This window comes from Chiloscyllium punctatum, chromosome 13 (genome assembly GCF_047496795.1).
Source record: "Chiloscyllium punctatum isolate Juve2018m chromosome 13, sChiPun1.3, whole genome shotgun sequence".
Taxonomy (NCBI): Eukaryota; Metazoa; Chordata; class Chondrichthyes; order Orectolobiformes; family Hemiscylliidae; genus Chiloscyllium; species Chiloscyllium punctatum.
The window spans coordinates 66,355,815-66,382,668 of NC_092751.1; the positions used below are offsets into that span (position 1 = coordinate 66,355,815).

At 45.3% G+C, this 26,854-nt stretch overlaps 1 long non-coding RNA gene across 1 annotated transcript in view; it reads right to left on the minus strand.

Annotated features, from left to right (window-relative positions):
• The window catches only part of LOC140484509 (uncharacterized), a 30,257-nt gene extending 3,900 nt beyond the window's left edge, over nucleotides 1–26,357 (minus strand). Inside the window, exons 1-2 of the long non-coding RNA XR_011962220.1 lie at nucleotides 26,222–26,357; nucleotides 11,394–11,521 (exon numbers count right to left, since the gene is read on the minus strand). This is a non-coding gene — a long non-coding RNA (uncharacterized lncRNA). The remainder of the gene's footprint in view (nucleotides 1–11,393; nucleotides 11,522–26,221) is intronic.
• Between the last annotated feature and the right edge of the window lie 497 nt (nucleotides 26,358–26,854).

Below are 26,854 nucleotides of genomic sequence, written 5' to 3' on the forward strand. Positions count from 1 at the left end.
ACCAAGTTATGCTTTCGAGTGAAAATGATAGGAGATCTCAGAGCCATGTTATGCTCCATTTGCTCATTGTGGGAGCTCAGGGACACAGCTGCTGTCCCTGTTCACGTGCAGGATGTGTGTCCATATCCCTGCATTCTCCTTGCAGGATCTTGTCACGTTTCCTGCCAATGTCATTGGTACCAATGTGTACCACAGCCACTGGCTGTTCAGCCTCCCCTTCAGTATGCCCCGAGCATGTTCGGAGACATCCCTGATCCTCGCACCAAAGACACTTCTTATGAAGAACGCATAGACGCGATGATGGCTCTGGAGCGGCGATGGACTCACCTTGGAGCGCATACAATGCGGAGGAGGTTGTAGATAGCACATTCAGTGAACTGATCACATCAGAGATTAGGATTGCTGAAGGAGAAAGGGAATTGGTGACCAAAAGCAGAGAAAGAGCAGGAAGGCACTGCAGGTGTCCCCTGCGGACACCTCTCTCCTTAGCAGGTATACTGCTTTGGATACTGTTTGGAGAGATGGCTCACCAGGAGAAGACAGCAGTAGCCCCGTTAAATACACCGTGGTTGGACCTGCTGTTCAGAAGGGCGGGAGAAATACTGGAAGGGCTAAGTCAAAGGGGATTCAATTGTAAAAGGAGTAGATAAGCATTTTTCTGTTCGAAGTCAAGACTCCAGAATGGTATGTTGCCTTCCAGGTGCAAGGGACAGTAATGCCTTGGATCGACTGCAGAACATTCTGAAGGGGAAGGGTGAATATCCAGTTTTCATGGTGCATGTAGGCACCAATGATATAGATTTTAAAAATCAGGATGAGGTCCTACAAACAGAATTTAGGCAGTTAGGAGTCAAGTTAAGAAGTAGGACCTCAGAGGTTGTAAGCTCAGGATGGCTACTAATGCCACGTGCTAGTCAGAGTAGGAATGAGAGATGGTGCAGGAGGGAGGAGTTCTAATTTTTGGGACATTGGGACTGGTTATCTGGGAGGAGGGACTATTACAAATTGGACAGCCTACACCTGAGCTGGAATGGAAATAATGTCGTTCGGGGTACTTTCACTAATGCTGCTTCAGAGGGTTCAAACTAATGTTGTAGAGGGATGGGAACCAAATGAGGAGCTGAGTCGATATTAAGGAAATAACAACTGCAGCCTGTAAGGAAATAGATAATGAAGACAGCGTGAGTAAGTGGAAGAGTCGGCAGGGAGCAGATGATGAACACAAAGGGACAGGTTATCTGAGGTGCATTTGTTTTAATGCAAGAAGTGTAGTATGTGCAGATAAACACAGGGCTTGGATTAGTACCTTGGAGTTGATATTATTGCTATTAATGATACTTGGTTGAGGGAAGGGCATGATTGGCAAGTAAATATCCCAAGATATCAATGCTTCAGGTGGGATAAACAAGGGGGTAAAAGGGGTATAGGAGTTGCATTACTGGTCAAAGAGGATACCACAGCTGTGCTGAAGGAGGGTACTATGAAGGACTCAAACAGTGAGGCAATAAGGGTAGAGCTCAGAAATAGGAAGGATGCAGAAACAATATTGGGGCCTCCCAACAGTGAGCGTGAGATGAAAGTACAAATATGGAAACAATCATGGAAAGATGTGGGAGCAACATGGTGGTGGTGAAAGGCGATTTTATTTTCGCAACATTGACTGGGGTTCACTTAATATTAGAGGACTGGATGGAGCAGAATTTGTAAGGAGCAGCCAGGAGGGATTTTTGAGCAGTATGTAAACAGTCCAACTCAGGAAAGAGCCATTTTTGTCCTGATGCTGGGGAATGAGCCTGGCCAGGTGGTTGAAGTTTCAGTTGGGGATAACTTTGGGACTATTGATCACTAGTCCATACGTTATAGAATACGCAAGGACAAAGACAACACTTGTCCTAAAGGAAGAGTGCTAAATTGGGGGAAGGCCAACTATACCAAAATTCAGCAGAAGTTGAGGAATATTGATTGAGAGCAGTTGTTTGAAGGTAAATCCACATTTGATACGTGGGAAGCTTTTAAAGAGAGGTTGATTAGAGTTGAGGTCAGATATGCTTCTGTGGAAATGAGGGGTAGGAATGGCAAGTTTAGGGAACCATGGATAACAGGTGAAACTGTGAGACTAGCTTAGTGGAAAAAGGAAGTGTACATAAGGTCTAGACGACTGAAGACAGACAAAGCTTGGGCAGAAAATCGGGAATGTAGGACCAATATGAAACAAGGAATTAAGAGGGCTAAAAGGGGTCATGAGATATATTTAGCAAACATGATTTTGGAAAATCCCAAAGACTTTAATTCATATATCAATAGTAAGAGGGTAACTAGAGGAAGGGTTGGACCACTCAAGGACAAAGGAGGAAAGTTATGCATGGAGTCAGAAGAAATGGGTGAGATTATTAATGAGCACGTGATATCACTATTCACCAAGAAGAAATGTTGAGATTAGTTATGGATGCTTGATTCCTCTAGGTCAAGCTGATATAAGGAAGTGTTGGTTATTCTAAAATACATTAAGGTACCAGGTTCCCAGGTCCGGATGGGATCTTGGATGAGAGAGGAAACAGGTGGGACCATAGCAGATATCTTTGCAGCATCTTTGAACACGGGTGAAATCCCGTAGTACTGGGAAATTGCTAATGGTGTTCCCTTGTTTAAGAATGGCGACCCTGACGTTAGTGGTATGGAAGCTGCTGGAGAAATACTGAGGGATAGGATGTATTCCCAGTTGGAAGAAAATGTGCTCATCAGTGATGGGCAACATAGTTTTGAGCAGGGAATGTCATGTCTTGCCAACTTAACAGAATTCTTTGAGGAAGTGACAAAGTTTCTTGTTGAGTGACTGTCATTAGATGTCATATACATGGACTTTAGTAAGGCGTTTGATAGGGTTCCCCACGGTACGCTGATTGAGAAAGTGAAGTCACATACGGTCCAGGCTGTACTAGTTAGATGGATAGTCTAGTCCCCTATTCCCTTTCTTCTTCTTGGCTGTCATGTCTGCAGGGTGATCTGCTCTCTGTGTGAGCTATCCACCTAACTCTCAGTATCACAGATGCCCCATAGAGTCTCTAGTTACTATCTGAGTTCCATGACCCAGTGTTCATCTAGGACACGAGCAGGGGCTATGACTTCCCAACGTAACAGAACAGATTTTCCATCGAACAAACATGTCTTGTCATGTCTTAAAATGAAACATGTCGAGAGTAACTTAATTAATTACTTAGAATTAAATTAACATCAGGGAAAAAATAACAATCTGGTTAACTCCCTTATACAACTGTGGCTTACTGAGGGTAATATATAATATATTGGCTCAGAATTTCACTTCTCCCTCTTATTTCTGAGTTCAATCCTTATTTCAGAAGTTGAAAAAACAAATTTGCTAACTTCTACCAATTCACTGACAGGCGCTAATAACGGTGCATTATCTGCCAATGAATTTACAGCCTTTTCTGTGAAGGCTCTTGTACTTCTTCCAAACTCAGTGCAGGCCCGTCCCAGCAGCAGAAGGTTATCTCTCTGACTCCCAGGTACATGTAATCCTCCAGCTCCCACTCCACTCTGCTCCCTCACAGGGTCACCGTCTCTGTGACTCCCAGGGACGTGTAATCCTCCAGCTCCCACTCCACTCTGCTCCCTCACAGGGTCACTGTCTCTGTGACTCCCAGGCACAATTAGGCCATGATCCTCAATGCTGATTTATATCCTCCCACTTTGCTGCCTCTGTAACTCCCAGGTGTGAGTGAGCCTCATGCTCCTGCTCCAAGTTGCTCCCTCACATGGTCACTCCCTCTGTGACTCGGTGCTGATTTCGAGCCTCCTGCTCTGCTGCTTCTCCAACTCCGAGTCCTAGTCGGCCTCGATCCTCGCTACTGATTAATGTTCTCCCGCTCTGTGCTGCACTCTCTCAGGTTCTCTCCCTTTGTGACTCCCAGGTAATGGTAGGCCTCAAGCCTCAGCTAAGATTTATAACATCCCATTCCGCACTGCTGCCTTACAGAATCGCTGATGTGCCTGGAAGACAGTGGGGAAGAGGAGGATTAGACAGAGCAGAGGGTGTTACAGTGATTGAGTGAGCTATATGGGCTGGAACAGGTTATCTGTGGAGCATGGCAGACCTGCAGTGTCGAAAGCAGGTTATTGGAAGATACAGTGAGAGTTGCAGACACTGAAGAAGGCGAAGGAAATAGAGATAGTAGTTTGTTCATGACGGAGCTATGCAGAGTCAAAAGTACTTTTTCTGTGCTGCTTACAGAGATGTGTAGACTTCAACAAATACAAATTGAGAGCCAGCAAGTGTTGTATGGTACTGGAGACTGTTGGATATTACAGAGTTAGAAGACTTGCAGTAACTGGGGGGAGTATAAACTTTTGGAGCACTGGTGGTGTTCAAGGACCCTCAGGACATGAGGATTTGCAGAAAATGGGAGCATTCCAAATAGTGGGATTGTGGGGGCTGGAAGTCCCGAGATAGATAAGGAGGATGAAAAGTTCCGATTTACCACACGCAACCATTGTAATTATCGAGATTTAAGGAAGGGAACCTGTGCTGTCATTGATTACAGTTATATGGAGAGTTACAGAAGCTGAAGGGGTTACAAATTTAAAAAGGGAGAGATTTTAGGTGATCAGAAATTTAAACAAGAATGAAGAAATTTTAGAGATCTCAGGCACAGATGGGAATGGAAGAGGTGAGATAGTGTGAGGAACTATAAGAGTTATAAATCGGGGAGGATGCCAGATATAAAAGGGAGAGCTGCATTGTCTGTGTGCAGTTAGAGACATGAGGAGTGTTGTAGCGCCTGCTGGAGGCTACACGGATAACAACAGTTCTATCGGCTGGTGCAGTGGTTCAGGAAGGCAGCTCACCACCACCTTCTCAGGGACAACTCCAAATCAATAATAAATGCTGGCCAAGCCAACAAAGCACATGTGCATGAATGAATGGAGGAATAAAAGATCTACAAGTAGCACTGAGGTCACTCAGGAAGGCCCTTTCAACGGCACTTTACAAACCCGGAACCACTATACCCTGGAAGGACAGGAGCTCCGGGTGCACGGGAACACCAGCATTTCCAAGGTGCCTTCCAAGCCATGCTCCATCCTCCCAGCACTGTGTCTGTTCCTACACCCAAAGGACTGCAATGGGTCAGGAAGGCAGCTCCCCACCACCTTCTCCAGGGAATTACAGATGGGAAGGTAATGGGGAAACTCTGCTGTTTACAGCCAGACAGAAAAATAAATCCAGCAGTGGGTGTGAAATGACATTTACGTTTCACAACAACATGTTGAACATGGATAGAGGATTTGTCTGATTGGCATAAGGCAGAGAGTGTGAAGAAAGGAGTCTTTTTCACCATGGGAACTGGTGATGGGGGAGCTCCGCAGGGGTCAGTGTTGGGACTACACTCAACACTTTATTCATTAAGAGTCTAAACAAAAGATGTGAAGGGGTACGAGAAATGGGTTTCCAAGAAAGATTTCAGGGATGACATTCGTGTCATAGGAGGAGCAGGTAAAGTCTCTGGGTCTGCACTTGATGAAGTTTCAGAGGCGGCGGCAGAATCTCATTCAAACTTACAGAATACTGAGGGGCCTGGATGGAGTGGACGTGGGCAAGATGTTTCCACTAGCAGGAGAGACGAGGGGCCAAGGGCACAGCTTCAGAGTAAAGGAGGAGCCTTTAGAATAGAGATGTGGAGGAATTTATTCAGCCAGAGGGTGATGGATCTGTGGAACTCACTGCCTCATGGGACTGTGGATGCGAAGTGATTCAGTGTATCTTACTCAGAGATAAGCAGGTTCTAGATGAATAAGGAGATCAAGGGTTACAGGGAGTGAGAGAGTGGGGATAAGAAACAATTCATACACAATCGAATAGTGAAATAGACCTGATGGATTGAATGGTCTAATTGTACCCCTTTACATGATGGTCTTACGGACTGCGCTTATTCCATAGGTTTCTAAGTGTGCAGTTAGTATTTCTGGCATATCGTTTAACATACATTCCAGTACTTTCGTGATTATTGCTGTCAGCTCTTGGTTTCAGATCAACTGCAGAAAGCTACGCTATGGCCTAACCTGGGAATCCTGGTGTATAAATCTCAGAAAGGTAGCATACAGGGACAGAAGGACATAGAGAATGTAAATGGAATTGATTTCAAAGGGAATGGAGAATAAAAATAGGGAAGGCTTGTAATAAATATAGAGGACTCCAGTCGGTCCACACTGAGAATACGGTGAACAGGTTTGGTCCCCTATCTGGAGGGAAAATATCCTTGCATTGGAGGCAGCCCAGAGAAGGTTCACCAGGCTGATCTTCAAAATGGAGGAATATTGAGAAGAAGAGGTGAAGAAGGTTGAACTTGCAGTCGTTAAAATTTAGAAAATGAGACAAATATATTGATACACCAAAGATTCTTGTGTTCTTACAGATTTGGTACTGAGACATTGTTTCACTGAGCAAGGATCTGTAACCGGAGATGAAGGGGAATACAGTTACCAGAGAAGCCAATAGAGAAAAGCTGGGCTGTAGAGACTGGAGGATGTTTCAGAGTTCGGTGGTTTGAGATCAGTGTTCGTGGTTAGAGATCAGATGGTTGGCTGGCTGAAAGATGTCAAGGATTATCAGTTCTGAAGGATTTACAGAGATTGGGAGGAATATAGGGATTTGAGATTGCACACAGTAGTAGACAATAGACAATAGACAATAGATGCAGGAGTAGGCCATTCTGCCCTTCGAGCCTGCACCGCCATTCAATATGATCATGGCTGATCATTCCTAATTAGTATCCTGTTCCAGCCTTATCTCCATACCCCTTGACTCCACTATCTTTAAGAGCTCTATCCAATTCTTTCTTAAAAGAATCCAGAGACTGGGCCTCCACTGCCCTCTGGGGCAGAGCATTCCACACAGCCACCACTCTCTGGGTGAAGTAGTTTCTCCTCATCTCTGTCCTAAATGGTCTACCCCGTATTTTTAAGTTGTGTCCTCTGGTTCGGCACTACCCCATCAACGGAAATATGTTCCCTCCTGCCAGAGTGTCCAGTCCTTTCATAAGCCTATACGTTTCAATCAGATCCCCTCTCAGACTTCTAAACTCAAGGGTATACAAGCCCAGTCGCTTCAGTCTTTCCGTGTAAGGCAATCCTGCAATTCCAGGAATTGACCTCGTGAACCTACGCTGCACTCCCTCAATAGCCAGAATGTCTTTCCTCAAATTTGGAGACCAGAACTGTACACAGTACTCCAGGTGTGGTCTCACCAGGGCCCTGTACAGCTGCAGAAGCACCTCTTTGCTTCTATACTCAATCCCTCTTGTTATGAAGGCCAGCATGCTATTAGCCTTCTTCACGACCTGCTGTACCTGCATGCTTGCCTTCATTGACTGATGGACAAGAACACCCAGATCTCTCTGAACAGCCCCTTTACCTAATTTGATACCATTGAGGTAGTAATCTGCCTTCCTGTTCTTGCCACCCAAGTTGATAACCAGACATTTATCCACATTAAACTGCATCTGCCATGCATCTGCCCACTCACCTAACTTGTCCAGGTCACCCTGTAATCCCCTAACATCCTCATCACATTTCACCCTACCACCTAGCTTTGTGTCATCAGCAAATTTGCTAATGTTATTGCTGATACCATCTTCTATATCATTTACATATATTGTAAAAAGCTGCGGTCCCAGCACGGATCCCTGCGGTACCCCACTGGTCACTGCCTGCCATTTCGAAATGGAGCCGTTAATCACTACCCTTTGTTTCCTATTAGCCAACCAATTCTCTATCCAATCTAGTACTTTGCCCCCAATCCCGTGCTCCCTAATTTTACTCACTAACCTCTTGTGTGGGACTTTATCAAAAGCTTTCTGAAAGTCCAGGTACGCTACATCCACTGGATCTCCCTCATCCATCTTCCGAGTTACATCCTCAAAAAATTCAAGAAGATTAGTCAAGCATGATTTCCCCTTCATAAATCCATGCTGACTCTGTCCTATCCTGTTACTATTATCCAGATGTGCCGTAATTTCATCCTTTATAATAGACTCCAGCATCTTTCCCACCACTGAGGTCAGACTAACTGGTCTATAATTTCCTGCTTTCTCCCGCCCACCCTTCTTAAAAAGTGGCACAACATTAGCCGCCCTCCAATCCTCAGGAACCAACCCCGATTCTATTGAACTCTGGAAAATAATCACCAGCGCATCCACGATTTCCCGAGCCACCTCCTTCAGTACCCTGGGATGCAGGCCATCAGGTCCGGGAGACTTATCAACCTTCAGACCTAACAGTCTCTCCAACACCAAATCCTGGCAAATAGAAATTCCCTTAAGTTCAGGTCCTTCAGCCACTGTTACCTCAGGGAGATTGCTTGTGTCTTCCCCAGTGAACACAGATCTGAAGTACCCATTTAATTCCTCTGCCATTTCTTCGTTCCCAGTAATATATTCCCCTGCTTCTGTCTTCAAGGGCCCAATTTTTGTCCTAACCATTTTTTTGCCTTGGACATACCTAAAAAAGCTTTTACTATCCTCCTTTATATTCTTGGCCAGTTTACCTTCGTACCTCATTTTTTCTCTGCGTATTTCCTTCTTACTAATCCTCTGTTGTTCTTTAAAAGCTTCCCAGTCCTCCGTTTTCCCGCTTATCTTCGCTAAGTTATACTTTTTCTCTTTTAACCTTATATGTTTCTTTACTTCCCTTGTCAGCCAGTAGTAGTTGGAGCTACAGAAGTTTTTCGAGTAAGGGAGTGTTAAAGACACTGGAGAGTAGACAGATGGGGTAGTATTGGAGCTACAGGAGTTGATAGAGAAAGGGAGGATTGGAAGGACTGGAGAGTACACAGGTAGGGGTTGTAGTTGGAGCTGCAGGAGTTTATAGAGACTGGGAGGATTGTTGGTGCTCGAATTACAGTGACATGGACAAAGGTTGGAGCTGCAGGAGTGAGTGAGATAGGGAGGTTTGAAGGGGCTGGATCAGTTCACACAGCCAGGGAGAAGCATAGGGATTGGAGGAGCCAGAGATGCTGAGGGTTGTCGGGCTGCAGAAGTTCAGAGAGTTACTGAGGACTGAAGGCAGGTTTACAGCATTCCCACCAGTTACACAGAGATGTAGAGTGCTGTTCTGGAGTGGGTTACAAAAATCGAGAGGGTTGCAGATACTGGAAGATATTACAAAGACAGTGAGCTGTAGAATTTGAGGAGGTTACAGCAACAGGATGCGTTGATTAGTTGGAGGCTGCTCCAGGTGATAAACATGCTGCAGAGGATCAAAACCTTACATTGATCAGGGGGATTGGAAGCTCTGGAGATAAAGAATGAGAATTGCAGTAACTGAAGAATATCACAGAGATGGGGAGTAATATATGAGTTAGAGGAGTTATAACATGGGATAGGCTGTATTCAATGGAGTCAGAGAAGATACAGGGAGATCTGAAGGGACTACAGGTGATCGAAAGGACAGGGAGGCTTCTCACTGTTGGATTGGGTCAGTTTACGCAGGCATGGGGTATTTTATGGAATTGTGCTACTTACAGAGAATAAGAGAGTTGTATAGGATTGAGGAAAGAACAGAGATATGGAAGGCTGTAGTTAATGAAGACTTTTGTTGATGTCAGATGCTGAGATTCTGGAAAGAATATGGACTGGCAAGCTGTACAATCTGTCAGAGCTTACAGAGACAGGAACAGCAATAGATCCTGGAGACACAAACACAGATAGGGAGTATTACAGACACTGGAGGGGGTTTTTGCTTTCGGGATGGTTGTAGGGGAGTGTAACGTTTACACAGATAGGGGTGTAAGAGCTGGAGAAGGTTATGGAGATGATTAGATTGATGGGGGGACCGAAGGAGTTTACATTGACAGGGCGGATGATAGCGATGGGAGAAGGTTACATTGATAGTAAGTCTTATAGAAACTGATCGGGAGAGTCACAAGCATTGGAGCTGGTTTCACAGATCGGTAGTTTTACAGTGTCCTGGGAGGATTACGCAGATAGTGAGGTTTGTAGGATGTTCACATTTTCAGAGTGTTTCAGGAATGGAAAAGGTTACACAGTTAAGGAGGGATGTTGGAGTGTGGGAGTTCACAGAGACTCGGACGTTTGAAGGGGTTGGGGCTGATTATGGATAGATGGATATATTTGGGGCAGTAATATGGAATGCAGAGGGAGAGTTTGGATTAGATTCCCTACAGCATGAGAACAGGTACTTCGGCCCAACAAGTCCACACCAACTCACCAAAGAGTAATTCACCCAGACCCACTTCTCTCCGACAATGCACCTAACACTATGGACAATTTAGCATGGCCGATTCACCTGACCTGCACATCTTTGGACTGTGGGAGGAAACTGGAGCACGCGGAGGAAACCCACGCAGACACAGGGAGAAGGTGAAAACTCTACATAGACAGACAGTCACCTAACGCTGGAATCAAACCTGGGTCCCTGGCAGTGTGAGGCACCATCGCTCACCACTGAGCCACCGTGCTGCCTAAATTGCAGAATTACACAAAGAGAGAGAGTGTTTGAGGTGCTGGGAGGACTGTAGGGAGTGGACGAGCAAACAGAGATGTGGAGTGCTGCTGTGGCTTGAATAGGGTCTGGAGGTGTTCATATCGGTAAGGAGGTCGGTAGGGTTGGGAGAAGGTTACTGTGGTCATGTGGTGCTATAGGCCAGGAGACAGGAGTGTGATCGGACCTGCAGAAGGTTACAGTGATATCATGTTTTCTTGGGGCTTGAGGAAAGTACACAGGTGGGTATTTTGCTCCAGGCTGGAGGATTTTACAGAGACGGCGTTACTGGAAGTATTGTGAAAAACTACAGAAATGGGAATTATTGCACTGAGCGCAGGATGAGATCATTGAGATTGGGCATGTTATTGACATTGGAGCAATTTACATACAGGGAGAGTTGTCAGCATTGGAGGAGATTTTAAATATACAGCGGGAATTTGGGAGGGGTGGAGGTTACAGAAATAGGAAAATTTCTGGGAATTACAAGCATTCAAGACATTGGCACATACAAGTTAGACCGAAAGGCATGTTTCCTTGCTGTCTGACTCTATCACATGAGAAGAGAGAGTGTGAGAGGGAGAATATAGAACAGAGAGATCCCAGGTTTCAATACCATCTCCTTGAGGGAGGCCTGCTTTCCCCTCTGTTGTACTGATCCTCACTAAGACAGCATAGGCCTGAATTGATAACGGTCAACTTACTGTATTGACATAGGAAGGCTCAGTACAGCAGAGATGAAAATTAACAAGAGGTGGGATTTGAGCCTGGGACCATCATGCTCTGTGTTTACCCTTCAACACTGTATCTGTGTCACGTCTTCCGGACCAAAGTTCAATCCCTTAAATACACTCTGCTCTGTTCACTGTGAGTGATCTTACCTCACTGCAGGATTTACTGCAGGCTCCAGATCTCACTCTCCATCTCTCGGGCTGACCAACTGTCTTCAGTGTGGTGATGGACGAGACAGGAATTGGGAATTCTATTGAGTCAAGAGCATCCTGAGTATCTACAGGAGATAGAGAAACAGACAGAATGGGAAATTAAACTGATGCAGTGAGGGTTACACATGGAGAATGGCACCAAGTCCCACTGAGATCTGGAAAATCCCAGTCTCCATCCCTGGTCTGTGTTGCCTCATCTCCCTGGAGTGGAGAATACTGTTGGCTCAGGATTTGGAATAGTTGAAAAAGGTGCAGTCACCGGCATCAATTAGACCCTCACAGTGACAGAGACCACATGGAGAGAGACTGTGTGATATCACCAGAGAGCAGGAAGGTATCAGGATCAAATCACGGTCAGGAAGAAGGTGAACTGGGATCAGTACTCAGGGATGAGGGAGCTATCAGTGGACCAGGCAATGGCCTCGTAGTACTCTCACTAGACCGTTCATCCAGAATTTAATGCCAGAGTCAGGGATACACATCTAACCGCTTAATAATACCCTTTCAGTAAGCAAATCTGTTTTCGGCTGCCAGTCTGGCCTACACATGAATCCAGACCCAGGGCAATGGGATTGACGCTCAAATGCCCACTGTCATGATCTGGCAAGTCACTCAGCTCTAAGGCTGGTCAGGGTGGGCATGCGATGCTGACCAGCCAGAGACAGCAACATCCCATGAGTGATTTAAAATCAACACTGCTGGGAGCAGTGTCCTGGCCAATCATGACGGTAGGTTTATGGACAGGGCTTTAAACTGACAGAGAGGATGCAGGGACAGGGTTCAGGTGAAAGGAGCTTTCCAAATCCAGAGAGAAAAGGTGAAGCCTCAGAACATCATGGGAATGTGGCTGAAGACAAGCAGAAAGCAACAGGAAGGGACAGAGTTTAACTAAAACTGTACATCAATGAATTGGTTTGTGACAGGACATTGTGGGGAAGAGGAAATTATAATGTTGTTTTGATTTGGAATGGACAAAGTATCTACAATAAGGTAATAGACTTGGGACACAGAGATAAATGAGACTTAGTCACCAGACAGACGTGATTACAGGGTGAATAAAAGGTGGAACATAAGTATTCAACAGTAAACCACCTTACAGGATCTCTGGAGAATGGAAAAGCAAGATGGGAACCCTGACACTAATGGATAACAAAGGCATTACAGAGAAAGCATTTGGCTTCAGATTATGCAGCTGAATCAGCCTGAATGCAAATTCTGGGTGCTATGTGTCAACAACACAAGCAGGAGAACAGTTTTTATGCTGGTAAAAACAATGACTGCAGATGCTGGAAACCAAATTCTGGATTAGTGGTGCTGGAAGAGCACAGCAATTCAGGCAGCAACCAATGAGCAGAGAAATCGACGTTTCGGGCAAAAGCCCTTCATCAGGAATAAAGGCAGTGAGCCTGACGCGTGGAGAGATAAGCTAGAGGAGGGTGGGGGTGGGAGAGAGTAGCATAGAGCACAATGGGTGAGTGGGGGAGGGGATGAAGGTCAGGGAGGAGAGGGTGGAGTGGATAGGTGGAAAAGGAGCTAGGCAGGTCGGACAGGTCCGGACAAGTCAAGGGGACAGTGCTGAGCTGGAAGTTTGAAACTAGGATGAGGTGGGGAAACGGAAAATGAGGAAGCTGTTGAAGTCCACATTGATGTCCTGGGGTTAAAGTGTTCCGAGGCGGAAGATGAGGCGTTCTTCTTCCAGGCGTCTGGTGGTGAGGGAGCGGCGGTGAAGGAGGCCCAGGACCTCCATGTCCTCGGCAGAGTGGGAGGGGGAGTTGAAAGGTTGGGCCACGGGGCGGTTTGGTTGATTGATGCGGGTGTCTCGGAGATGCTGCCTTGCAGTATTTCATTGCTCATCCCTGCATTAAACAGGAATTCATTAGAAATTGTATCAAAGGTGGTGTGATAATTTTTGAAGACTTAAGTCTTTGTATAATCAGGGACAGACACATTGGCAAGAGTGATATTATCCGAGATCCTCCTTGAATGTTTTTGTCAGTGTTTCTTTGAATAACATATTGTGCAAATAGCTAGGGATGTAACTATCTCAGATCGACCATTGGGTGATGAAGCTGAGTGAATGAGTAATATCACACCGAGATCCTCCAAGAAATTATACCGGAATTCAAAGAGATTATGACATTTTAAAGTGACCATAAATCACACCCGAGCATCAGTAACAAAGTCCATTATATGATATTGAGAGAGAACTGACCAAGGTAAACAGGGGAAACAGACTGAAATGTCAGGCTGTAAATGAACAGTGGAAAACATTTAGAGCCAGAGAGACCTAGAGACGTACAGCACATAAACGGACCCTTCGGTCCAACTCGGCCACGCCGACCAGATATCCTTTCCTAATCTCGTCCCATCTGCCAGCACTTGGCCCATATCCCAATAAACCCTTTTTGTTCATATACCAATTCAGATGCCTTTTGAATGCTGGAATTGTACCAGACTCCATCACTTCCTCTGGCAGTACATTCCCTACATAACCACACTCTGCGTGAAAAGGTTGCCGCTTAGGTCCCTTTTTAAATCTTTCATCTCTCACCCTAAACCTACGCCCTCCATTTCTGGTCTCCACTTCCCCAGGGAAAAGACCTTGTCTGTTTATCCTATCCATGCCCTTCATGATTTTATAAACCTCAGGAATGTGACCCCTTAGCCTCTGACGCTCCAGAGAAAACAGTCTCAGTCGTTTCTGCCTCTCCCGATATCTCAAATCCTCCAACCCTGGCAACATCCTTGTAAAACTTTTCTAAACACTTTCAAGTTTCACAACATCCTTCTAATAGGAAAAAGACCAGAACTGCATGCAATATCCCAAAAGTGCCCAAACCAGTGTGCTGTACAGCTGGAACATGACCTCCAAACTCCTATAATCAATGCTCTAACCAATAAAGGAAAGCATACCAAACACCTTCTTCACTAACCACTTACCTAGGTAACACTTACGGGGGCATGGGCGTGGACATGGATTGGACGATGGATGTGATGGGCGGGGGGGCGGTGTTGAACGGATTTGGGGACGGGCTGAGGGTGATGTAGGATGTGTCTGGGAGGTGGGAGCAGGTGGCGGGTGGAGGGTGGGATCAGATGGTTTCGGGGGCAGGATTTGCTGTTGGGTCGGTGACGTTGAGAGTCGGGTGGGGGCGGTGTTGGATGTGTTTGGAGGTGAGCGGGGTGTGTTTTGGGGGTCTGTCAGGGTGTGGGGGCTCACTCATGGCTTGCTGCTGCCTAGTCACCTGAACAGGGAGCAGACTGGACTGAAAACTCCGAGCCCCAGAGGAAAGGTATTGAATCGATTAACTGAATAATCAATTAACCAAACGAAATAGTGCCCGCCCATCTCGTTCAGATAATCGAGGTTCCTCTGTAAACCATCTGGAATATACCCTAGTGTTGTGTGAGTTTTACCTTCACCCAATCAACCCGTGCTCGATCCTGCTGAATGGCCCCAATATTGGCCCAGTTCCAGTTTAAGACCTAAATCTGTCAACCTGCCTGATCTTTTTCCACAACTATGTTAAAACAAAGACAGTTGTGGTGACTGGACGCAATGTGCTCTCCGACTGGTACTTCAGTCACTTGCCTGACCTGGTTTTCTGAGGAGGGGTCCAGTGTTGCACCCGCCTGAGTACCATAGAGCCCTCTACGTCTTGATTGAGGAAACTTTCTTGAACACATTTACAAATTCCACCCAGTGCGGGCCTTTTACACTCTGGGTGACCCAGTCAATCCAGGGGAAGTTAAAATCTCCATCCAATACTACTCTATTATTTGTATAGGTACCTGCAAACTCACGACACATTTGCTCCTCTCGGACCCGCTGGCTATTTGAGGGTCTAGACCACGATCCCAGCAGACTGACCATCCCCTCTTTGTTTCTAACTTTTAAATTTATGGCCTCATTTGATGACTGCTTATCAGAATTGTCTTGATGAACAGTTGTTATTTCCTTCCGAATCAAAAGGACAACTCCCCCTCCTCACTTACTTGTCCTTCAGTCACGCCTGTAGTTTCTGTATCCTGGAACACTGAGCTGCCAGTCCTGCCCTTCTCTCAGCCATGTTTCGGCTATGGCTACAATATCCCAGTCCCCAGAGCTAATCCATGCTCTGAGCTCGTCTGCCTTACCAGTCAGGCCTCGTGTGTTGAAATAAATGCCCTTTAAACCAGATATCTTTCCGTCCCTCGACTGTGCCCCTGGATATCCTGAATAGGTAACTTGCTCTTGATGGCTGATGTATTTCCCCTGACTTTTCGATGGTCCCTCTCTCACTCAGAGTCTCAACTCCCTGCCAAACTAGTTTAAATCCACCTGGGTAACACTAGCTAATCTCCTCCCCGGGATACTTGTGCCCCTTTGCTTCAAGTGCAAATTATCCCCTTTGTACCGGTCCCCTCTACCCCAGAAGAGATCCCAATGACCCAAGAACTGAAAACCTTGCCCAATTTACCAGCTCCTCAGCCACACATCCATCCATCCTACCTTTCTATTTCTATCCTCACTGGCACTTGGCACTGGGAGTAATCTGGAGATCATTAAGGTCAATATCCTGCTTTTTTAACTTCCCACCTGACTCCCTGTACTCATTTCACAGGACCCCATCCATCTGTCTACCTCTGTCATGTGGACCAATGTTCACAATGACCTCTGGATGTTCACCCTCCCCTTTCATAATGTTCAATAACGACTCAGAGACATCCATGACCCTGGTACCTGGGAGGCAGCACACCATTCTGGGGTCTCTTCTGGAGTCACACAGTCTCCTGTCTGTCCCCCTCACAACTGTGCCTCCTATCAGTATCACGATCATTACAGAGGATCTGGCAAACATAGACTGGGAGGAACTCCCTGCAGTTGGGTCCATATTAGGAAAGTGGAGTATTTTAAAGTGATGCATTGAGAACGCAGGGGCAGTGTGCTCCTTGAAGAGTGAATAGTAAAGGCAGCAAGTCCAGGGAATACTAATCAAGTGATGTCGTGAGTTTGATAAAGGAAATACAGTGCAATAAAATCAGGTGAAGCCCTTCACAAGTATAAAGAGTGCAAGCAGATTGTGGAAAATGAGGGCCAATATGAAATATATTTGGCAGATACGATTGCGGAAAAGCCACAAGTATTTTATCAGCATCGTGAGAGTAAGAGGATTCCCAACGAAAGAGGGAGGCCTGTGAGAAAGCAAACGGACAATCTGTGCATGGAGCCAGAGGAAGCAGGTGAGGTCTTCAATGAATACTTCCCATCTGTGTTCACACAGGTGAAAGACACTGTCGCCGGGGATTTCAGTTGGGATGCTGAGGTTCCAGAATATGTTAAGATCAATAAGGAGGAGGTATTAAATGTTTTCACAGGCATAAAGGTGGAGAAATCCCCAGTGCCCAGGGAAATGTATCCCAGGCTGCTATGTCATTCAGAAAAGGACATCTGTCTACCATCACGTTTTCTGCACGACTTGGCCACAGCAAAGTATTTGCCTCCCAATTACCCTCTTCAAAGGCCAAGCAAGTTACTCAGTTCAAGGGCAGCTAGGACTGGGCAAGAAAGGCTGGTCAGCCAGAGACACCCACATCCCATACCTGATTTAATAAATAACCCATTTGGATGGTCCCACTGGAACCGTGCTGGGAGCAGTGTCCTGGCCAATCATGTCAGTAGGTTTATGGACAGGGCTTTAAACTGACAGAGAGGATGCTGGGACATGGTTCAGGTGAAAGGAGCTTTCCAAATCCTAAGAGAAAAGGCGAAACAATGGAACAGCATGGGAATGTGGCTGAAGGCAATCAGAAAGGAACAGGATGGGACAGAGTTTAACTAAAATTGTACATCAGCGAATAGATTTGTGACAGAAAATTGTGGGAAAGAGTAAGTTATTTTTTTTTAAATGGACAACGTCACTGTAATAAGGTAGATGGATTTGTGACACAGAGATAAAAGATTTAGACACCAGGGAGACATGGATATAGGGTGAACAAAAATTTTCAATGATTCCCAATCTTGCGGAAACTCAGGAAAAATTGGGTAACACTAAAAATAATGGATACCAAAGGCATTACAGAGAAAGCATTTGGCTGCAGATCATGAAGTAGAGTCAGTCTGAATGTAAATTACTACTTGCCAAGGACACAAGCAGCAGAACAGTTTTAGCCACTGAACAGTATACCATTGGTCATCATTGCATTACACAGGGACTCGTTGGAATTTTTTAAAAAAGGCATTGTGATAATTTTGGAAAACTTCAATATTCGTATAATCTGGGACAACACACGGTCAACATTGATATTGGAATAGGACTTCGGTTATATTTTCTTTCAGTGTTTCTTTGAAAAACGAATTGTGCAACTGTTCAGGGACATAACCATCGCAGAGCGACCGTGTAATGAAACTTAGTGAATGAGTCATGTCACCTGCAGAGATCCTTCAGGAAATTGTGATAAAGTGCAGTTTAAAGAAATATAAAGTTTTAAAGGGATTCACAGAGGACAAGTTACAACTAGAAACAAAAACGCCAATTACATGTGTGTGAGAGGAGAATTGACCAAGGTAAACAGGCTAAACAGACTGAGACATGTGTCTGTAAATCGACAGCAGAAAACATTTGAAGGAACAGTGTAAAACACTCAACAGAAGGACATTCCATTGAAACAGTATAAACCTCAGCAAGAAATCCCCACTGGTCCCGCACACAGGACAAAAGGGATCATACTAGATTATGAGGCTGAGAGGATCACCAAAAAGTACGTAAAATCCTGAAGTGAGAGAGTGTTTTAGGAGTAAATTTTAAATAGATTGCAAAGGGTATACTAGCAGGAGGAGGGCAGTGGGAAGGGGAACCATGGTCAGGGTTTATTGACACGATAGGAACAGGGAGAGGTGAAGGTGCTGGAGGTGGTGAGAGTGTTACAGGGAGTGGTCAGGGCCTGAACGGTGTTACAAAGCCAGGACAGATTGCTGTAGCTGGAGGGGTTTGCAGAGGTAGGGAGGGACATATGGATTTTTATTTATTCATTCCTGGGATGTGGTTGTCACTAACTGGACTAACATTCTTTGACCCAACTGCTAATTACCCAGAGGGTAGCTCAGAGTCAGCCATATTGCTGTGGGTCTGGTGTCACGTGCAGGCCAGACCAGGTTAGAATGTCAGATGGTCTTCTCTAAAGGACGTAAGTGAACCAGAGGAGTTCTTCCGACTGATCAACAATGTTTTAATGATGGTCCCACCAATGTCTTATACAGATACAACATGACATCCCAACTCTTACTCTTAATGCTCTCCCCAATGAAGGTAACCGTCCCAAACGCCTGCTTCACCAGCCTGTCTACCTGGGACACCACATTCAAAGAACTGTCTACCTGCATCCCTGGGTCACTGACAGACAACACTACCCAGGGCCCGAACATTAACTATACAGGTCCCACCCTGGTTTGTTTCACCAAAATAGAACACCTCACCTTTATCTAATTGAATTCCATCTGCTATTCTTCAGCCCACTATCCCAGCAGTACTGTTCATCCTGTTGTATCATAGATAACCTTCTCCACTGTCCACTTTCCCACCAATTTCAGTGTCACCCAAAATAATTACTTACCAGGAAACCAATATTTCCATCCAAACCATTTATCCAAATGACAAACAACAGGGGAGCCACTCCACCGCTGGTCACATGCCTCCTGTCAGAAAAACAACATGTCTCCCATCACCCTCTGTCTACAACCATCAAGCAACTTTTTGTATCCAGTTTACTAGCTCCTCCTGAATGCCATATCCTTTTACACTGATCTGAGCTTATTACCCAGTATACCAGACAGAACACACAACACAGTACAGTTCAGCCCAAGACCCTTCGGCCATGCTGCTCTGCTAACATTTTATCCGACTGTAAAATCAAACTAGCCTACATACCCTTCATATTACTCTATCCATGTATCTGTCCAAGAGTCTATTAGATGTCCCGAATGTGTCTAATTTTACTACCACCATTGGCAGTCTTTCCGACCACCTGCCATCTCTATCCTTTTATCCATCCTCCAATGACCTTAAAATTATGCCGCCATGTAACAGCCATTTATGCCATAGGAGAAAAAGTCTCTGACTATTCACTCTCTCTGTGCCTCTCATCATCTTGTTCACCTCTACCAAGTCACCCCACCCCCTTCTTCACTCCAATGAGAAAAGCCTTAGCTCCCTCAAATTTTCTTCATAAGAACTGTCCTCCATTCCAGGCAGCATCCCAGTAAATCTCCTGTGTACGCTCTCTAAAACTTGCACATCCTTCCTGTAAAGATGGGATGAGAACTGAACACAATATTCCAAGTGTGGTCTCACCAGGTCGCTAGAAAGATGCAGGAAAACCTCACGACTCTTGAAATCGATCCCCTTGCTAAGAAAAGCCCACACAACATATGCCTTTTTAATCAACCCTATCAATGTACGTGGCAACTTTGAGGGACCTATGGACATGGACGCCATGATCTCTCTGTTCCTCCACAATGCCAAGTATTTTGCCTTTCACCCTGTATTCTATATTCTGGTTCAACCTTCCAGAATGAATCACTTCACACTTTTCCGGATTGGACTCCATCTGCCACTTCCAGCCCAGCTCTGTGTCCTGTCAATGTCCCATTGCAACCGACAACAGCCCTCCACATTCCCCACCACTCCACCAACCTTCATGTTATTGATAAACTTACTAACCCACTCTCCAACATCCACATCCAACTCATTTATAAAAATCACAGAGAGCAGAGTCCCAGAGCTGATTGTTACAGAACCCCACTGGTCACTGAGCTCCAGGCTCAATATTGTCCATCAGCTGCTACCCTCTGTCTTCTCTGGGCCATCCAATCCTGTATCCAGACAGACAAATTTCCCTGTATCCCAATTTTCCTTCTTTTCTGAATGAGCTATCAAAATATTCTGTCATATCCTCAAAGAATTCAATAAGGTTTGTGAGGCATGACCTGCCCCTCACAAACCCATGCTGTCTCTAATTTAACTATGGCTTTCCAAGTAGTCATAAATCCTTTCTTTAGAGTCCTCGCCAATAATCTGCACACCACATACATTAGACCAAATCTGTAATTTCCAGAATTCTACCACTGTAATATGGTCCAGACGCTACAAATCTTCTCTACTCTGCCTTGTTCCCCAGAAGGGCACTGGAGGGTGGTGGAGATTACAGCGTCAGGGAGGGATATCAGGACAGGAGGATTTTGCAGACATTAGGAGGGTTTCAATGCCAAAAGGAGGCTTCAGTAATTGTGAGGTTTCATGGTGATGAAGGCATTTGAGGACGGAGGGAGGATTGTAGGGAAATGAGAGGTTTCACAGTTTAGGTGCTTTGTTCGGTCTGCAAGTGGTTACTGAGTCGTGGAGGTTTAAGCACTAGTGGATATTACATAAACATGTGGTTTTGGTTGCGATGCAGGAAGCTTGAGAGTATGGGGTCTGAAGGAGGTTACACAAATGGGAAGAGTTGTCAGGAGTGCAGGTGTTTACAGAGACAGCAATGGTCTGATCTGGAGCAGAGGACCCAGATTGGGAGGGATGTGGGGACTGGAGGTGGTTTCACAGGGAGGGAGGACCATAGACCCACAGGAGGTTACAGAAATGTGGAGCACTGTAGGGCTGACAGGTTCATGGAGTTGGGAATATTGGGAGGGATAGAGAAGTTTACAGGTATAAGGATGTTTGTAGGACTGGGCTGAATTACACAGACAGGGACTGTTTTAGGGAGCTGAGCAGATTACAGAGATAAAGAGGTTTGTATCGACTGGAAGAACAAACAGAGATATGGAGGGTCATCGTGACTGAATGATCAACTCGGTTTAGTCATCACGCATTTGGCAGAGGAAGATACTGTCTGAGGAATTCAGTTCAGTTTTTTTGAAATGGTGCTTAAGTATATTGATGAGGCAGTGCAGATGATGTGGTTTACATGGACTTGAATAAGTCCTTAAACAAGATCCAACACGGAAGGCTGGTCCAAAAGGACTGGGTTCTAAGGCAAGTTGGCAAATTGGATGCAAAATTGGTGGATCGAATATTTTCACCACCGGGTGTACCACAGGGAACTGTGCAGGAACCATTGAACATTAATAACTCGGATGTGAAAGCAAAAGGTATCATTAGTCGGTTTGCAGATGACATGAAAGGTGAGGGTGTTGTTCACAGTGAGGGGGATGGTCTCTGTCTGCTGTCCGATGTCGATCGGATGATAATCTAAGCAGAGTTTAGTTCTGATTGAAGTGAGGTAATACTCTGTGGGAGGTACGATAAGAGATGTACAGACATAATAAACGGTAGGTCCTTGCGGAGAACTGAGGAATACAGGGACCTTGGTGGACAAGTCCATAGATCCCTGAAGGTGTCGGCACAGGGAGACAGGGTGGGAAAGGCACCTCAACTGGGAGTGGGAGAGGGACCCATATCCTGGTGGGGTGAATTGCGAGAGAGCTTGAGAGGATATAACCTGGTCTGGCAGGGTGTTGGACCTTAAATAAACGTAAGGCCAGAAAGAAGATTGAGGCTGGTATACGAGTTAAAGACAGCAATTTCAGCAGACAAGGCAGGCAAGAACATAGCAGGGAATGGGGGAAAACTGATGAGTAAACTGCATTTATTTCAATGCAAGGGGCCAGACAGCTAAGGAAGATGAACTCAGGGCATGGATTGGAACATGGGACTGGGATATTATAGTTATTACAGAAACACAGCTGAGGGAGGGGCAGGACTGGCAGTTCATTGTTTCAAGGTAGAGATGCTACAGGAAGGGGAGGCAAGAGAGGACGTGTGGTAGTGGGTTCTGATTGCATGATTCATCACAGCAGTACTTAGGGAGGATATTCCTGTGGGATCACCCAGTGAAACTGTGTTCGGGGAACAGAGAAATAAGAATGGGTCATCACTTTGATAAGATCGGACTGCTGACCCCGAAAATCTGTGGCAGACTGAGGAACAAATATGTCGGGACATCTTAAATAACAAGCATAATAATAGGGCTGTTATGGTTGGGGTTTTGCAACTTTCCAAACCGAGACTGGGACTGCCAGTGTTCAGTGTTTGCAAGGGAGGAATTTGGTAATTGTGTTCCAGAAAACTCCCAATCAATATGTAAATGGACTGAAAAGAGAAAGGGGCAAAACCTGACCTCCACTTGGGAATTAAGGTAGGGAAAGGGACTGAGATGTGAGTGGGAAAGCATTTTGCCAAAGTGACCACAGTTCTTGTAGTTTGAAAATAGCTTTGGATAAGGACAGGCCTGGTCCACAAGTGCAAGTTATAAAATGGAGCCTGACCAAACTTGATCGATTTCGCCAGGAACTTACAAAATGTGATTTGGGAACGGAATTATTTACAGGGAAAGTGAAGTTTGGCAAGTGAGAATATTTTGAAAGTGAGATAAATAAAGTGATCAGCGCCAGCATTTTCCTGTTTGTGTGCAGGTCAATGCTGACAGCATTCGGAAACACTGGCTGTCTATTGAGGGTCTGGTCAAGGAAAAGGGGGGACATGTCAGGTATAGCCAGCTGGATCAAGGGAATCCCTGAGGATATACAGGGACTTTAGGAATACACTTTGAGTAGAAAACAGGTATGGAGAAAGGCTAAATGAAATAGCCTCAGCAGAGAAGGAAAGGGGAATCCAAAAGTGATTGTATCAGTATATTAAGAGTGCATAAGTAACTCAGGACAAAATAGTGTCCTTTCGTGATCAATGAGGCCATCGAGGTGTGGAACTGCAGGATATTTGCTAAGATCCTAAACAATTTTTTCACTTCAGAAATTACTGTGGACAAAGACTGGGGAACTCGGGGACAAGAGTAAAACATTAGACCACAAATGGAGTTCTCTGCAATTCCAGTCTCTCTGCTACAGGAAGGATGTTGTGAAACTTGAAAGGGCTCAGAAAAAATTAACAAGATATTGCCCGGATTGTTGCTGAATAAGCTGGGGTTACTATCACTGGAGAATCGGAGACGGAGGGATGATCTTACAGAGGTCCTGATATGAACATGAGCGGCATGGATAGGGTAAGCATTCAAGGCCTTTTCCCAGAAGTTGGGGAGTCCAAAAATAGAGGGCATAGGTTTAAGGTTAGAGGTGAATGGTTTACAGAGGGACTGAAGGGACAGCTTCTTCACACACATGGTGATGGGTGTATGGAATGATCTGAGAGAGAAAATAATGGAGACTGATACAATTACAACATTTAAAAGGTATCTGGATGGGCATCTGAATAGTAAGGGTGTAGACGTATGTGGGCCAAATGCTGGAAAAGGGAATGGATTTATTTAGATCTTCTGGTAAGCCTGGACGAGTTGGGGACCAAAGGGGTCTGTTTCTATGCTGTAGATCTCTATGACTTGAAAAGAGTGCATGTTATAGAAGAGGTGGTGCTGGAGGTTTTAAAACACAAAGGTATGGCAATTTCCAGAACCAGATTAAGTGTATCACAGGACACTGTGGGATGCTGGGGTAGAAATTGTGGAGCCCCCTAGCAAAGGTATGTGTACTACTGACAGCCACGTGTGATGGGCTGGCAGGTTGGAGGGTGGCATCATGGACAGTGAAGGATGTTTTCTGAGATTACAAAGGGATCTTGATGAAGGGAGTGAATGGGCTGAAAAACTAGAGATGGAATTCAATTTGAATAAATACGAAGGAATGCATTTTGTAAAACAAACAAGGGTAGAGCTTATACAATTAATGTTAGGGCCTCGGTTCATGTTTTAGAGCAGAGGGACCTTTGGGTTCAAGTACATAATCCTTGAAGTTTGCATCACAGGATGGATAAAACAGTGCTTGGCATGCCTGACTATTGCTCAGTCCATTGAGTGGAGGATTTGGGACGTCATGTTGAGATTGTACAGACATTTCCGAGGCCTGTTCTGCAATACTCTGTCCAGTTCTGGTCGCCCAGTTAACAGGGAGGATAATGATAAGCTGCAGGGGGTTCAGAAGAGATTTACCAGGAGATTGCTGGGTATGGAAGGCTTGAGTTCGGAAAAATGGCTGGATAGGCTGTGTCTTTTTTCACTGGAGCCTGGAGGTTGAGACATGATGCTATAAAGGTTTATGAAATAAAATGAGGTATATAGATCAATTTAATGGTAGTTGCCTTTTCCTCAGGATGGGGGAGTCTCAAGAGGAGGGGGCACATTTTTAAGGTTAGAGGAGAGAGATGTTCAAAAAAAGATATGGGGCAATTTGCTACACAGAGGGTGGTTTGAGTGTGGAATGAACATCCTGAGAAAGGGGTTGATGTGGGTACAATGACAACATTTAAAAGATATTTGAATAAACAGGTGAATAGGGAAGTGTTGGAGTGATACGGGCCAGCAACAGGCAGCTGGGAAGAGTTTAGTTTTAGATTATGGTGGGTATCAACTGAAGGGTCAGTTTCCATGTTGTATGACTCTATGACAAGAATATGGTTTGATTCCATTATTGAAGAAAGGATCAGGGCTGGGTCCACTGATGTGCATCATCTACATAAACGATTTGGTTGAAAATATAGGAGTGATTGTGTGAAAGTTTGTTGATGATCAAATGAATGGTGTAGTGGGCAGTAAATACGGTTATCAAAGGGGATACTGACCAACTGGGCCAGTGGACCAAGGAAGGAAAGATGGAGTTTAATTCAGGATTTTGTTAAGACAAACCAGGGAGGACGAACACAGTTAATGGAAGGGCTCTGGCCAGGGTTTTTGAATAGAGAGAGAGAGACCAGGGAGTGCAAGTTACATTGTTCCTCGGAAATGGCATCACAGGTGGACAGGGTGGGGAAAGCGACATTTGACACATTTGCCGACATTGGCCAGCACTTTGTTACATACATTGGAGATATTTGTAACATTGTCCTAAATATTTCCCTTGGGCAGAGGAGGCCACGGGGTGACCCTAAGAATGTTGAATAACCAAGGGTAGGTGAGTCCAAAACTAGAGAGTATAAACGGGAGGTGAGAGTGCAAGGATTTAAAGAGGGAGCTGAGGGGGAACATTATCCACAGAGGATGGTGCAGAGACGGAACAGACTGCCTCAGGCACATGGGAGAAACAAGAACAATTGTACAGCATGGAAAAGACATCTGGGCAGGTACATGGAGAGGAGAAGGTTTGAAGAGATAAGGGCCAAAGGCAGGCAAATGAGACTCATTCAGTTTAGGTAACATGGGCAGCATTGAGGAGTTGGACCACAGGTTCTGTTTCCGTGCTGTATTACTCTGTATCCAGCTGAAGAGGATTAGTGTAACAAAATAAGACATGTTGTAGACACTGAAGCAAGTTACAGTGATGGGTATGGTAGTCTGGAATGCAGTACATTTCAAATATGTGGAGGGACTATCAGGAAGAGAGGAGGATCCAGGGACAGGGACTATTGTAGGAGTTAAAAATGACTGAAGACACTTGTGCACAAGCCATGCCACAGATACAGTGTTGCAGAGTAGTGAGTCTTAGTACAGTGTTGGAGGGAGAACACAGAACAGAAAGATCCCAGGCAGCATTCCCAACCTCTTGTCGGAGGCCTACTCTCCCCTCAGTTGTACTGATGCTCACTCAGACAGCACAGGACTGGATTGATAACTATGAACTCCGGATGCTGTCTCAGTGCAACATAAGTTAAAGTAGACGTGGTGATTGAGCATGGGGTGTGTCTATACTGTGCTCCCCATCCAGCACTGTATCTATATCATGTCTTGTTAGCGATGTTTGGAGCCCTCTCATTGCTCTCTGCTCTGTGCACTGAGAGTGATCTTACCTCACGGCAGGAGTTATTGAAGGCTCCAGATCTCCCTTCCCTTTGAAGATGGTTGGTCAGCCAGAGAGACAATGAGGTGATGGATGAGACACACAGCAGTTGGGAAGTCTATTGAGTCAGCAACTTCCTGACTACCTACAGGAGACATAGCGGTAGACAGAATGGGAAATTAGACTGATGCAGTGAGGGTTACACAAGGAGAATGGAAATGAGCCCCACAGATATCTGGAAAATCCCAAACTCCATCCTTGGCCTGTGCTGTTGCGTCTCTCTGGAGTGGAGAATTCTGTTAGCTCAGGATGTAGAGTAGCTGCAAGAGCGGGAGGCACTGACAGAGGCAGCAATTAGACCCAGACAGTGAGGGATACCACATGGAGAGAGACTGAGTGATATCACCAGAGTGCTGGAAGACTTCAGGATCACACAATCATGTTGGAAGAATGGGTTTGGCTTCACGTATCAGTGCTCAGGGATGAGCAACCAGTGAGCAGGTGAAGTGATGGCCTAGTAACATTATTGTTAGGGCATTTATCCAAAACCTCAGCTAATGTTCAGTGGAGGCAGGTTTGAATCCCATCATAAGATATGGTGGAATTTAAAAATCAATAATTTTAAAAATAGCAATGAACAATC